The following is a 13,979-nucleotide window of genomic DNA, read 5'->3' on the forward strand; positions in this document are numbered from 1 at the left end:
TATTATTTGAAATGTTTTTTGAGGATTATAATGACTTCAATTTCTTTTTTTTTATAAATATTAGGTTGTCTCATTAACCACATGATTTTTCACTCTGGAATGGAAACAGGAAATTATTGAGTCGTTGAAAACTAGATTTTTATTTACTTAACAAACATTATCGATTGTTCCTGCTATAGTTTCTTTATAACTTTCATCAATATTCTGTTGCTGTACTTTCTCAGATTTTCGACAGTTCTTCTGAACAATTATAGCATTTAAAGAAGTGATTGCGACTTGGTAGAAGTGTGGCAACAGGTGTTATTGACACATCATTTAATCAAACCGAAAAAGGACAATTCCACTCAATATAGGAAATTGTTACTATATTTGTTGAAGGTGACAATAGTTCATTTACGCCGGAGGAATTATTTGTAGACTGTTTAAAAGATACATACTTTTACTAGTACAAAGAGGACGGTCTAGGAAAAAGGGGAAATCAATTGTTAAAAGCGTGAATAATATTAATAAAAGTGCATGTAGAATAGGAGGAAGAGAAAAAATTGCAATTAAAATAGGGAAAAAAGGTGGTGGTGAGTGACTAAACATTTGTACATAAATTATGTTTCGTATAGAAGTTTTTTATTCGAATTTCATCGTCTAAGCCGTAATTTTAAGTAATTTAACTGAAGTGTTCATTTATCGATCCATCTTCATCAAAGTCGGTAGGAAGATTTCACCGACCATAAAACTTGTTTATGTTGAATTTCATATATCTACTCGTATTTTAATGCCAGTAATGAGTGTTAAAGGTGCCCTTTTACGGACCGATCCTCCTAAAATTTAGAACGATTTTTGTTCATATAAATATTGTTTATGTCGCATTTTTGAGCCAGTAATTAGCGTTAGTCATTTTCTAATGGGGACCTTAATAGGGGTCGTAGGGTACTGGCTCATACAAAATATCAAATTAACAAGCGTCCGTATGAGAAAGAGTTATTGCAAGTAAATTTTATAATTAATTTATTTACAATTAAAATTGTTTACAATTAATGTGAAAAGGTGTCGAATAGGAAAAAAGAGACGGAGACGAATAAAAAATTTATAAAAAGGATAATCAAGCGGGGAAAGATTGTGTGTTGTTTGCAAATAAAGAACAAAGAAACAACAATTAAAAAAGGGGAAAAAGGCTTCAACATAAGAATAAAAAAAGAACTAACAATACATAAAATTAACAAAAAAAAATATATAGAGTAGGAGAGAAGGAGGGCGGAAACTTGGTTAGCATCTCGATTTAAGTGGAGTTCAACCGGTGGCATGTCTAGCTTACCATCTACCATTCTTTAGGGAGTCCACATATTCAAAACTTCAATTTTTCAACATGTTAACTTTATTTGCTTTTTTCTCAGAAACTAATGGCCAGATTGGGCTGGAAACACGATCTTAATTGGTTTTCAGGTGCTGAATCCGAATATGACCACTAAATTTTGATCCGACCAAGATTTCATCGAAATCCGGAAAATTCCAAACATATTTCGAGTATGTGTCTTAAGTCTTCATAAATTTAATTGTTATATGTGTGCCATGTGGTGAATAAAAAAATAAATAAAAAGGACTGTTGTTATATGTGCGCCATCTGAGTGTAAGAAAATTAATCAAATGTTTTTAAAAGTGTCGTTGGATCGTTGTTATATGTGCGCCATCTGAGTGTAAGAAAATCAAATGTTTTTAAAAGTGTCGCCATATGTTGTTTGTCAATAGGAAAATAAAACAAATGTTTGTCAGTTATTTATTTGGAGAAAAATTTATGGCATCATTGGTAAACAGCTGTTATTAGAGTATCATTTTATTAAGAATGCCACAATAATAAAAAGAAAATGGAAAATATTTCCATTATTTCATCTACATAGATCTTATTTGCCGTTTGTTGTTTTGTTGATGGTTGATTTGGTGTTTGCCTTGAATTTTGCCTTTAGGTAAGATTTTGGATAGATGTTGTCGCTTGATCAATGTGGTCAATTATAATAGATTTGTTTTATTGCTCATTATGTTTGTTAAGATTGTTGATGTTGACGTTTTTGTTTAGTAGTGGATTCTGTTAACTGATCTATTGGGTCCTTGGAGAAATTGATTTTGAATTACTAGCTTTAGTGATTAAAGCAATGGTGTCGTTATTGTTGAGATGTCTATTGTTGTATATTATTTGAAATGTTTTTTGAGGATTATAATGACTTCAATTTCTTTATTTTTTATAAATATTAGGTTGTCTGATTAACCACATGATTTTTCACTCTGGAATGGAAACAGGAAATTATTGAGTCGTTGAAAACGAGATTTTTATTTACTTAACAAACATTATCGATTGTTCCTGCTATAGTTTCTTTATAACTTTCATCAATATTCTGTTGCTGTACTTCTCAGATTTTCGACAGTTCTTCTGAACAATTATAGCATTTAAAGAAGTGATTGCGACTTGGTAGAAGTGTGGCAACAGGTGTTATTGACACATCATTTAATCAAACCGAAAAAGGACAATTCCACTCAATATAGGAAATTGTTACTATATTTGTTGAAGGTGACAATAGTTCATTTACGCCGGAGGAATTATTTGTAGACTGTTTAAAAGATACATACTTTTACTAGTCAAAATTAGATGAAAAAAATTATTTTGAATGTGGTGATAGTATTTCAAAACAAAATATTGTGTGATATCTTTTTAAATTATTAGGCGTCCTAAAGGGGAACTAGAACAAAGAGGACGGTCTAGGAAAAAGGGGAAATCAATTGTTAAAAGCGTGAATAATATTAATAAAAGTGCATGTAGAATAGGAGGAAGAGAAAAAATTGCAATTAAAATAGGGAAAAAAGGTGGTGGTGAGTGACTAAACATTTGTACATAAATTATGTTTCGTATAGAAGTTTTTTATTCGAATTTCATCGTCTAAGCCGTAATTTTAAGTAATTTAACTGAAGTGTTCATTTATCGATCCATCTTCATCAAAGTCGGTAGGAAGATTTCACCGACCATAAAACTTGTTTATGTTGAATTTCATATATCTACTCGTATTTTAATGCCAGTAATGAGTGTTAAAGGTGCCCTTTTACGGACCGATCCTCCTAAAATTTAGAACGATTTTTGTTCATATAAATATTGTTTATGTCGCATTTTTGAGCCAGTAATTAGCGTTAGTCATTTTCTAATGGGGACCTTAATAGGGGTCGTAGGGTACTGGCTCATACAAAATATCAAATTAACAAGCGTCCGTATGAGAAAGAGTTATTGCAAGTAAATTTTATAATTAATTTATTTACAATTAAAATTGTTTACAATTAATGTGAAAAGGTGTCGAATAGGAAAAAAGAGACGGAGACGAATAAAAAATTTATAAAAAGGATAATCAAGCGGGGAAAGATTGTGTGTTGTTTGCAAATAAAGAACAAAGAAACAACAATTAAAAAAGGGGAAAAAGGCTTCAACATAAGAATAAAAAAGAACTAACAATACATAAAATTAACAAAAAAAAATATATAGAGTAGGAGAGAAGGAGGGCGGAAACTTGGTTAGCATCTCGATTTAAGTGGAGTTCAACCGGTGGCATGTCTAGCTTACCATCTACCATTCTTTAGGGAGTCCACATATTCAAAACTTCAATTTTTCAACATGTTAACTTTATTTGCTTTTTTCTCAGAAACTAATGGCCAGATTGGGCTGGAAACACGATCTTAATTGGTTTTCAGGTGCTGAATCCGAATATGACCACTAAATTTTGATCCGACCAAGATTTCATCGAAATCCGGAAAATTCCAAACATATTTCGAGTATGTGTCTTAAGTCTTCATAAATTTAATTGTTATATGTGTGCCATGTGGTGAATAAAAAAATAAATAAAAAGGACTGTTGTTATATGTGCGCCATCTGAGTGTAAGAAAATTAATCAAATGTTTTTAAAAGTGTCGTTGGATCGTTGTTATATGTGCGCCATCTGAGTGTAAGAAATAATCAAATGTTTTTAAAAGTGTCGCCATATGTTGTTTGTCAATAGGAAAATAAAACAAATGTTTGTCAGTTATTTATTTGGAGAAAAATTTATGGCATCATTGGTAAACAGCTGTTATTAGAGTATCATTTTATTAAGAATGCCACAATAATAAAAAGAAAATGGAAAATATTTCCATTATTTCATCTACATAGATCTTATTTGCCGTTTGTTGTTTTGTTGATGGTTGATTTGGTGTTTGCCTTGAATTTTGCCTTTAGGTAAGATTTTGGATAGATGTTGTCGCTTGATCAATGTGGTCAATTATAATAGATTTGTTTTATTGCTCATTATGTTTGTTAAGATTGTTGATGTTGACGTTTTTGTTTAGTAGTGGATTCTGTTAACTGATCTATTGGGTCCTTGGAGAAATTGATTTTGAATTACTAGCTTTAGTGATTAAAGCAATGGTGTCGTTATTGTTGAGATGTCTATTGTTGTATATTATTTGAAATGTTTTTTGAGGATTATAATGACTTCAATTTCTTTATTTTTTATAAATATTAGGTTGTCTGATTAACCACATGATTTTTCACTCTGGAATGGAAACAGGAAATTATTGAGTCGTTGAAAACGAGATTTTTATTTACTTAACAAACATTATCGATTGTTCCTGCTATAGTTTCTTTATAACTTTCATCAATATTCTGTTGCTGTACTTCTCAGATTTTCGACAGTTCTTCTGAACAATTATAGCATTTAAAGAAGTGATTGCGACTTGGTAGAAGTGTGGCAACAGGTGTTATTGACACATCATTTAATCAAACCGAAAAAGGACAATTCCACTCAATATAGGAAATTGTTACTATATTTGTTGAAGGTGACAATAGTTCATTTACGCCGGAGGAATTATTTGTAGACTGTTTAAAAGATACATACTTTTACTAGTCAAAATTAGATGAAAAAAATTATTTTGAATGTGGTGATAGTATTTCAAAACAAAATATTGTGTGATATCTTTTTAAATTATTAGGCGTCCTAAAGGGGAACTAGAACAAAGAGGACGGTCTAGGAAAAAGGGGAAATCAATTGTTAAAAGCGTGAATAATATTAATAAAAGTGCATGTAGAATAGGAGGAAGAGAAAAAATTGCAATTAAAATAGGGAAAAAAGGTGGTGGTGAGTGACTAAACATTTGTACATAAATTATGTTTCGTATAGAAGTTTTTTATTCGAATTTCATCGTCTAAGCCGTAATTTTAAGTAATTTAACTGAAGTGTTCATTTATCGATCCATCTTCATCAAAGTCGGTAGGAAGATTTCACCGACCATAAAACTTGTTTATGTTGAATTTCATATATCTACTCGTATTTTAATGCCAGTAATGAGTGTTAAAGGTGCCCTTTTACGGACCGATCCTCCTAAAATTTAGAACGATTTTTGTTCATATAAATATTGTTTATGTCGCATTTTTGAGCCAGTAATTAGCGTTAGTCATTTTCTAATGGGGACCTTAATAGGGGTCGTAGGGTACTGGCTCATACAAAATATCAAATTAACAAGCGTCCGTATGAGAAAGAGTTATTGCAAGTAAATTTTATAATTAATTTATTTACAATTAAAATTGTTTACAATTAATGTGAAAAGGTGTCGAATAGGAAAAAAGAGACGGAGACGAATAAAAAATTTATAAAAAGGATAATCAAGCGGGGAAAGATTGTGTGTTGTTTGCAAATAAAGAACAAAGAAACAACAATTAAAAAAGGGGAAAAAGGCTTCAACATAAGAATAAAAAAAGAACTAACAATACATAAAATTAACAAAAAAAAATATATAGAGTAGGAGAGAAGGAGGGCGGAAACTTGGTTAGCATCTCGATTTAAGTGGAGTTCAACCGGTGGCATGTCTAGCTTACCATCTACCATTCTTTAGGGAGTCCACATATTCAAAACTTCAATTTTTCAACATGTTAACTTTATTTGCTTTTTTCTCAGAAACTAATGGCCAGATTGGGCTGGAAACACGATCTTAATTGGTTTTCAGGTGCTGAATCCGAATATGACCACTAAATTTTGATCCGACCAAGATTTCATCGAAATCCGGAAAATTCCAAACATATTTCGAGTATGTGTCTTAAGTCTTCATAAATTTAATTGTTATATGTGTGCCATGTGGTGAATAAAAAAATAAATAAAAAGGACTGTTGTTATATGTGCGCCATCTGAGTGTAAGAAAATTAATCAAATGTTTTTAAAAGTGTCGTTGGATCGTTGTTATATGTGCGCCATCTGAGTGTAAGAAAATCAAATGTTTTTAAAAGTGTCGCCATATGTTGTTTGTCAATAGGAAAATAAAACAAATGTTTGTCAGTTATTTATTTGGAGAAAAATTTATGGCATCATTGGTAAACAGCTGTTATTAGAGTATCATTTTATTAAGAATGCCACAATAATAAAAAGAAAATGGAAAATATTTCCATTATTTCATCTACATAGATCTTATTTGCCGTTTGTTGTTTTGTTGATGGTTGATTTGGTGTTTGCCTTGAATTTTGCCTTTAGGTAAGATTTTGGATAGATGTTGTCGCTTGATCAATGTGGTCAATTATAATAGATTTGTTTTATTGCTCATTATGTTTGTTAAGATTGTTGATGTTGACGTTTTTGTTTAGTAGTGGATTCTGTTAACTGATCTATTGGGTCCTTGGAGAAATTGATTTTGAATTACTAGCTTTAGTGATTAAAGCAATGGTGTCGTTATTGTTGAGATGTCTATTGTTGTATATTATTTGAAATGTTTTTTGAGGATTATAATGACTTCAATTTCTTTATTTTTTATAAATATTAGGTTGTCTGATTAACCACATGATTTTTCACTCTGGAATGGAAACAGGAAATTATTGAGTCGTTGAAAACGAGATTTTTATTTACTTAACAAACATTATCGATTGTTCCTGCTATAGTTTCTTTATAACTTTCATCAATATTCTGTTGCTGTACTTTCTCAGATTTTCGACAGTTCTTCTGAACAATTATAGCATTTAAAGAAGTGATTGCGACTTGGTAGAAGTGTGGCAACAGGTGTTATTGACACATCATTTAATCAAACCGAAAAAGGACAATTCCACTCAATATAGGAAATTGTTACTATATTTGTTGAAGGTGACAATAGTTCATTTACGCCGGAGGAATTATTTGTAGACTGTTTAAAAGATACATACTTTTACTAGTCAAAATTAGATGAAAAAAATTATTTTGAATGTGGTGATAGTATTTCAAAACAAAATATTGTGTGATATCTTTTTAAATTATTAGGCGTCCTAAAGGGGAACTAGAACAAAGAGGACGGTCTAGGAAAAAGGGGAAATCAATTGTTAAAAGCGTGAATAATATTAATAAAAGTGCATGTAGAATAGGAGGAAGAGAAAAAATTGCAATTAAAATAGGGAAAAAAGGTGGTGGTGAGTGACTAAACATTTGTACATAAATTATGTTTCGTATAGAAGTTTTTTATTCGAATTTCATCGTCTAAGCCGTAATTTTAAGTAATTTAACTGAAGTGTTCATTTATCGATCCATCTTCATCAAAGTCGGTAGGAAGATTTCACCGACCATAAAACTTGTTTATGTTGAATTTCATATATCTACTCGTATTTTAATGCCAGTAATGAGTGTTAAAGGTGCCCTTTTACGGACCGATCCTCCTAAAATTTAGAACGATTTTTGTTCATATAAATATTGTTTATGTCGCATTTTTGAGCCAGTAATTAGCGTTAGTCATTTTCTAATGGGGACCTTAATAGGGGTCGTAGGGTACTGGCTCATACAAAATATCAAATTAACAAGCGTCCGTATGAGAAAGAGTTATTGCAAGTAAATTTTATAATTAATTTATTTACAATTAAAATTGTTTACAATTAATGTGAAAAGGTGTCGAATAGGAAAAAAGAGACGGAGACGAATAAAAAATTTATAAAAAGGATAATCAAGCGGGGAAAGATTGTGTGTAGTTTGCAAATAAAGAACAAAGAAACAACAATTAAAAAAGGGGAAAAAGGCTTCAACATAAGAATAAAAAAAGAACTAACAATACATAAAATTAACAAAAAAAAATATATAGAGTAGGAGAGAAGGAGGGCGGAAACTTGGTTAGCATCTCGATTTAAGTGGAGTTCAACCGGTGGCATGTCTAGCTTACCATCTACCATTCTTTAGGGAGTCCACATATTCAAAACTTCAATTTTTCAACATGTTAACTTTATTTGCTTTTTTCTCAGAAACTAATGGCCAGATTGGGCTGGAAACACGATCTTAATTGGTTTTCAGGTGCTGAATGCGAATATGACCACTAAATTTTGATCCGACCAAGATTTCATCGAAATCCGGAAAATTCCAAACATATTTCGAGTATGTGTCTTAAGTCTTCATAAATTTAATTGTTATATGTGTGCCATGTGGTGAATAAAAAAATAAATAAAAAGGACTGTTGTTATATGTGCGCCATCTGAGTGTAAGAAAATTAATCAAATGTTTTTAAAAGTGTCGTTGGATCGTTGTTATATGTGCGCCATCTGAGTGTAAGAAAATCAAATGTTTTTAAAAGTGTCGCCATATGTTGTTTGTCAATAGGAAAATAAAACAAATGTTTGTCAGTTATTTATTTGGAGAAAAATTTATGGCATCATTGGTAAACAGCTGTTATTAGAGTATCATTTTATTAAGAATGCCACAATAATAAAAAGAAAATGGAAAATATTTCCATTATTTCATCTACATAGATCTTATTTGCCGTTTGTTGTTTTGTTGATGGTTGATTTGGTGTTTGCCTTGAATTTTGCCTTTAGGTAAGATTTTGGATAGATGTTGTCGCTTGATCAATGTGGTCAATTATAATAGATTTGTTTTATTGCTCATTATGTTTGTTAAGATTGTTGATGTTGACGTTTTTGTTTAGTAGTGGATTCTGTTAACTGATCTATTGGGTCCTTGGAGAAATTGATTTTGAATTACTAGCTTTAGTGATTAAAGCAATGGTGTCGTTATTGTTGAGATGTCTATTGTTGTATATTATTTGAAATGTTTTTTGAGGATTATAATGACTTCAATTTCTTTATTTTTTATAAATATTAGGTTGTCTCATTAACCACATGATTTTTCACTCTGGAATGGAAACAGGAAATTATTGAGTCGTTGAAAACTAGATTTTTATTTACTTAACAAACATTATCGATTGTTCCTGCTATAGTTTCTTTATAACTTTCATCAATATTCTGTTGCTGTACTTTCTCAGATTTTCGACAGTTCTTCTGAACAATTATAGCATTTAAAGAAGTGATTGCGACTTGGTAGAAGTGTGGCAACAGGTGTTATTGACACATCATTTAATCAAACCGAAAAAGGACAATTCCACTCAATATAGGAAATTGTTACTATATTTGTTGAAGGTGACAATAGTTCATTTACGCCGGAGGAATTATTTGTAGACTGTTTAAAAGATACATACTTTTACTAGTACAAAGAGGACGGTCTAGGAAAAAGGGGAAATCAATTGTTAAAAGCGTGAATAATATTAATAAAAGTGCATGTAGAATAGGAGGAAGAGAAAAAATTGCAATTAAAATAGGGAAAAAAGGTGGTGGTGAGTGACTAAACATTTGTACATAAATTATGTTTCGTATAGAAGTTTTTTATTCGAATTTCATCGTCTAAGCCGTAATTTTAAGTAATTTAACTGAAGTGTTCATTTATCGATCCATCTTCATCAAAGTCGGTAGGAAGATTTCACCGACCATAAAACTTGTTTATGTTGAATTTCATATATCTACTCGTATTTTAATGCCAGTAATGAGTGTTAAAGGTGCCCTTTTACGGACCGATCCTCCTAAAATGTAGAACGATTTTTGTTCATATAAATATTGTTTATGTCGCATTTTTGAGCCAGTAATTAGCGTTAGTCATTTTCTAATGGGGACCTTAATAGGGGTCGTAGGGTACTGGCTCATACAAAATATCAAATTAACAAGCGTCCGTATGAGAAAGAGTTATTGCAAGTAAATTTTATAATTAATTTATTTACAATTAAAATTGTTTACAATTAATGTGAAAAGGTGTCGAATAGGAAAAAAGAGACGGAGACGAATAAAAAATTTATAAAAAGGATAATCAAGCGGGGAAAGATTGTGTGTAGTTTGCAAATAAAGAACAAAGAAACAACAATTAAAAAAGGGGAAAAAGGCTTCAACATAAGAATAAAAAAGAACTAACAATACATAAAATTAACAAAAAAAATATATAGAGTAGGAGAGAAGGAGGGCGGAAACTTGGTTAGCATCTCGATTTAAGTGGAGTTCAACCGGTGGCATGTCTAGCTTACCATCTACCATTCTTTAGGGAGTCCACATATTCAAAACTTCAATTTTTCAACATGTTAACTTTATTTGCTTTTTTCTCAGAAACTAATGGCCAGATTGGGCTGGAAACACGATCTTAATTGGTTTTCAGGTGCTGAATGCGAATATGACCACTAAATTTTGATCCGACCAAGATTTCATCGAAATCCGGAAAATTCCAAACATATTTCGAGTATGTGTCTTAAGTCTTCATAAATTTAATTGTTATATGTGTGCCATGTGGTGAATAAAAAAATAAATAAAAAGGACTGTTGTTATATGTGCGCCATCTGAGTGTAAGAAAATTAATCAAATGTTTTTAAAAGTGTCGTTGGATCGTTGTTATATGTGCGCCATCTGAGTGTAAGAAAATCAAATGTTTTTAAAAGTGTCGCCATATGTTGTTTGTCAATAGGAAAATAAAACAAATGTTTGTCAGTTATTTATTTGGAGAAAAATTTATGGCATCATTGGTAAACAGCTGTTATTAGAGTATCATTTTATTAAGAATGCCACAATAATAAAAAGAAAATGGAAAATATTTCCATTATTTCATCTACATAGATCTTATTTGCCGTTTGTTGTTTTGTTGATGGTTGATTTGGTGTTTGCCTTGAATTTTGCCTTTAGGTAAGATTTTGGATAGATGTTGTCGCTTGATCAATGTGGTCAATTATAATAGATTTGTTTTATTGCTCATTATGTTTGTTAAGATTGTTGATGTTGACGTTTTTGTTTAGTAGTGGATTCTGTTAACTGATCTATTGGGTCCTTGGAGAAATTGATTTTGAATTACTAGCTTTAGTGATTAAAGCAATGGTGTCGTTATTGTTGAGATGTCTATTGTTGTATATTATTTGAAATGTTTTTTGAGGATTATAATGACTTCAATTTCTTTTTTTTTTATAAATATTAGGTTGTCTCATTAACCACATGATTTTTCACTCTGGAATGGAAACAGGAAATTATTGAGTCGTTGAAAACTAGATTTTTATTTACTTAACAAACATTATCGATTGTTCCTGCTATAGTTTCTTTATAACTTTCATCAATATTCTGTTGCTGTACTTTCTCAGATTTTCGACAGTTCTTCTGAACAATTATAGCATTTAAAGAAGTGATTGCGACTTGGTAGAAGTGTGGCAACAGGTGTTATTGACACATCATTTAATCAAACCGAAAAAGGACAATTCCACTCAATATAGGAAATTGTTACTATATTTGTTGAAGGTGACAATAGTTCATTTACGCCGGAGGAATTATTTGTAGACTGTTTAAAAGATACATACTTTTACTAGTACAAAGAGGACGGTCTAGGAAAAAGGGGAAATCAATTGTTAAAAGCGTGAATAATATTAATAAAAGTGCATGTAGAATAGGAGGAAGAGAAAAAATTGCAATTAAAATAGGGAAAAAAGGTGGTGGTGAGTGACTAAACATTTGTACATAAATTATGTTTCGTATAGAAGTTTTTTATTCGAATTTCATCGTCTAAGCCGTAATTTTAAGTAATTTAACTGAAGTGTTCATTTATCGATCCATCTTCATCAAAGTCGGTAGGAAGATTTCACCGACCATAAAACTTGTTTATGTTGAATTTCATATATCTACTCGTATTTTAATGCCAGTAATGAGTGTTAAAGGTGCCCTTTTACGGACCGATCCTCCTAAAATGTAGAACGATTTTTGTTCATATAAATATTGTTTATGTCGCATTTTTGAGCCAGTAATTAGCGTTAGTCATTTTCTAATGGGGACCTTAATAGGGGTCGTAGGGTACTGGCTCATACAAAATATCAAATTAACAAGCGTCCGTATGAGAAAGAGTTATTGCAAGTAAATTTTATAATTAATTTATTTACAATTAAAATTGTTTACAATTAATGTGAAAAGGTGTCGAATAGGAAAAAAGAGACGGAGACGAATAAAAAATTTATAAAAAGGATAATCAAGCGGGGAAAGATTGTGTGTAGTTTGCAAATAAAGAACAAAGAAACAACAATTAAAAAAGGGGAAAAAGGCTTCAACATAAGAATAAAAAAGAACTAACAATACATAAAATTAACAAAAAAAATATATAGAGTAGGAGAGAAGGAGGGCGGAAACTTGGTTAGCATCTCGATTTAAGTGGAGTTCAACCGGTGGCATGTCTAGCTTACCATCTACCATTCTTTAGGGAGTCCACATATTCAAAACTTCAATTTTTCAACATGTTAACTTTATTTGCTTTTTTCTCAGAAACTAATGGCCAGATTGGGCTGGAAACACGATCTTAATTGGTTTTCAGGTGCTGAATGCGAATATGACCACTAAATTTTGATCCGACCAAGATTTCATCGAAATCCGGAAAATTCCAAACATATTTCGAGTATGTGTCTTAAGTCTTCATAAATTTAATTGTTATATGTGTGCCATGTGGTGAATAAAAAAATAAATAAAAAGGACTGTTGTTATATGTGCGCCATCTGAGTGTAAGAAAATTAATCAAATGTTTTTAAAAGTGTCGTTGGATCGTTGTTATATGTGCGCCATCTGAGTGTAAGAAAATCAAATGTTTTTAAAAGTGTCGCCATATGTTGTTTGTCAATAGGAAAATAAAACAAATGTTTGTCAGTTATTTATTTGGAGAAAAATTTATGGCATCATTGGTAAACAGCTGTTATTAGAGTATCATTTTATTAAGAATGCCACAATAATAAAAAGAAAATGGAAAATATTTCCATTATTTCATCTACATAGATCTTATTTGCCGTTTGTTGTTTTGTTGATGGTTGATTTGGTGTTTGCCTTGAATTTTGCCTTTAGGTAAGATTTTGGATAGATGTTGTCGCTTGATCAATGTGGTCAATTATAATAGATTTGTTTTATTGCTCATTATGTTTGTTAAGATTGTTGATGTTGACGTTTTTGTTTAGTAGTGGATTCTGTTAACTGATCTATTGGGTCCTTGGAGAAATTGATTTTGAATTACTAGCTTTAGTGATTAAAGCAATGGTGTCGTTATTGTTGAGATGTCTATTGTTGTATATTATTTGAAATGTTTTTTTGAGGATTATAATGACTTCAATTTCTTTTTTTTTTATAAATATTAGGTTGTCTCATTAACCACATGATTTTTCACTCTGGAATGGAAACAGGAAATTATTGAGTCGTTGAAAACTAGATTTTTATTTACTTAACAAACATTATCGATTGTTCCTGCTATAGTTTCTTTATAACTTTCATCAATATTCTGTTGCTGTACTTTCTCAGATTTTCGACAGTTCTTCTGAACAATTATAGCATTTAAAGAAGTGATTGCGACTTGGTAGAAGTGTGGCAACAGGTGTTATTGACACATCATTTAATCAAACCGAAAAAGGACAATTCCACTCAATATAGGAAATTGTTACTATATTTGTTGAAGGTGACAATAGTTCATTTACGCCGGAGGAATTATTTGTAGACTGTTTAAAAGATACATACTTTTACTAGTACAAAGAGGACGGTCTAGGAAAAAGGGGAAATCAATTGTTAAAAGCGTGAATAATATTAATAAAAGTGCATGTAGAATAGGAGGAAGAGAAAAAATTGCAATTAAAATAGGGAAAAAAGGTGGTGGTGAGTGACTAAACATTTGTACATAAATTATGTT

General features: G+C 30.9%; 2 long non-coding RNA genes across 5 annotated transcripts in view; one reads left to right on the forward strand and one right to left on the reverse strand.

Annotated features, from left to right (window-relative positions):
- Positions 1–13,546, forward strand: part of LOC119601313 — a 28,071-nt gene extending 14,525 nt beyond the window's left edge. The window contains exons 4-7 of one of the 4 annotated variants that reach the window (XR_005231207.1): positions 65–378; positions 2,555–4,237; positions 5,952–13,368; positions 13,438–13,546. This is a non-coding gene — a long non-coding RNA (uncharacterized LOC119601313). Of the gene's footprint in view, positions 1–64; positions 379–2,554; positions 4,238–5,951; positions 13,369–13,437 lie in introns of those variants that run through there. The other 3 variants (XR_005231210.1, XR_005231211.1, XR_005231208.1) reach the window with 3 other exon arrangements.
- On the reverse strand, positions 4,146–4,666 carry LOC119601334. Its single transcript, XR_005231215.1, has 2 exons — positions 4,607–4,666; positions 4,146–4,553 (listed from the first exon to the last, which is right to left on the reverse strand). It is a non-coding gene; the product is annotated as an uncharacterized LOC119601334 (long non-coding RNA).
- Positions 13,547–13,979: the final 433 nt, after the last annotated feature.

The sequence above is a fragment of the Lucilia sericata genome, unplaced genomic scaffold (genome assembly GCF_015586225.1).
Source record: "Lucilia sericata isolate MDLA Ls3-8-SP2 unplaced genomic scaffold, ASM1558622v1 Contig000006F_arrow, whole genome shotgun sequence".
Classification (NCBI taxonomy): domain Eukaryota; kingdom Metazoa; phylum Arthropoda; class Insecta; order Diptera; family Calliphoridae; genus Lucilia; species Lucilia sericata.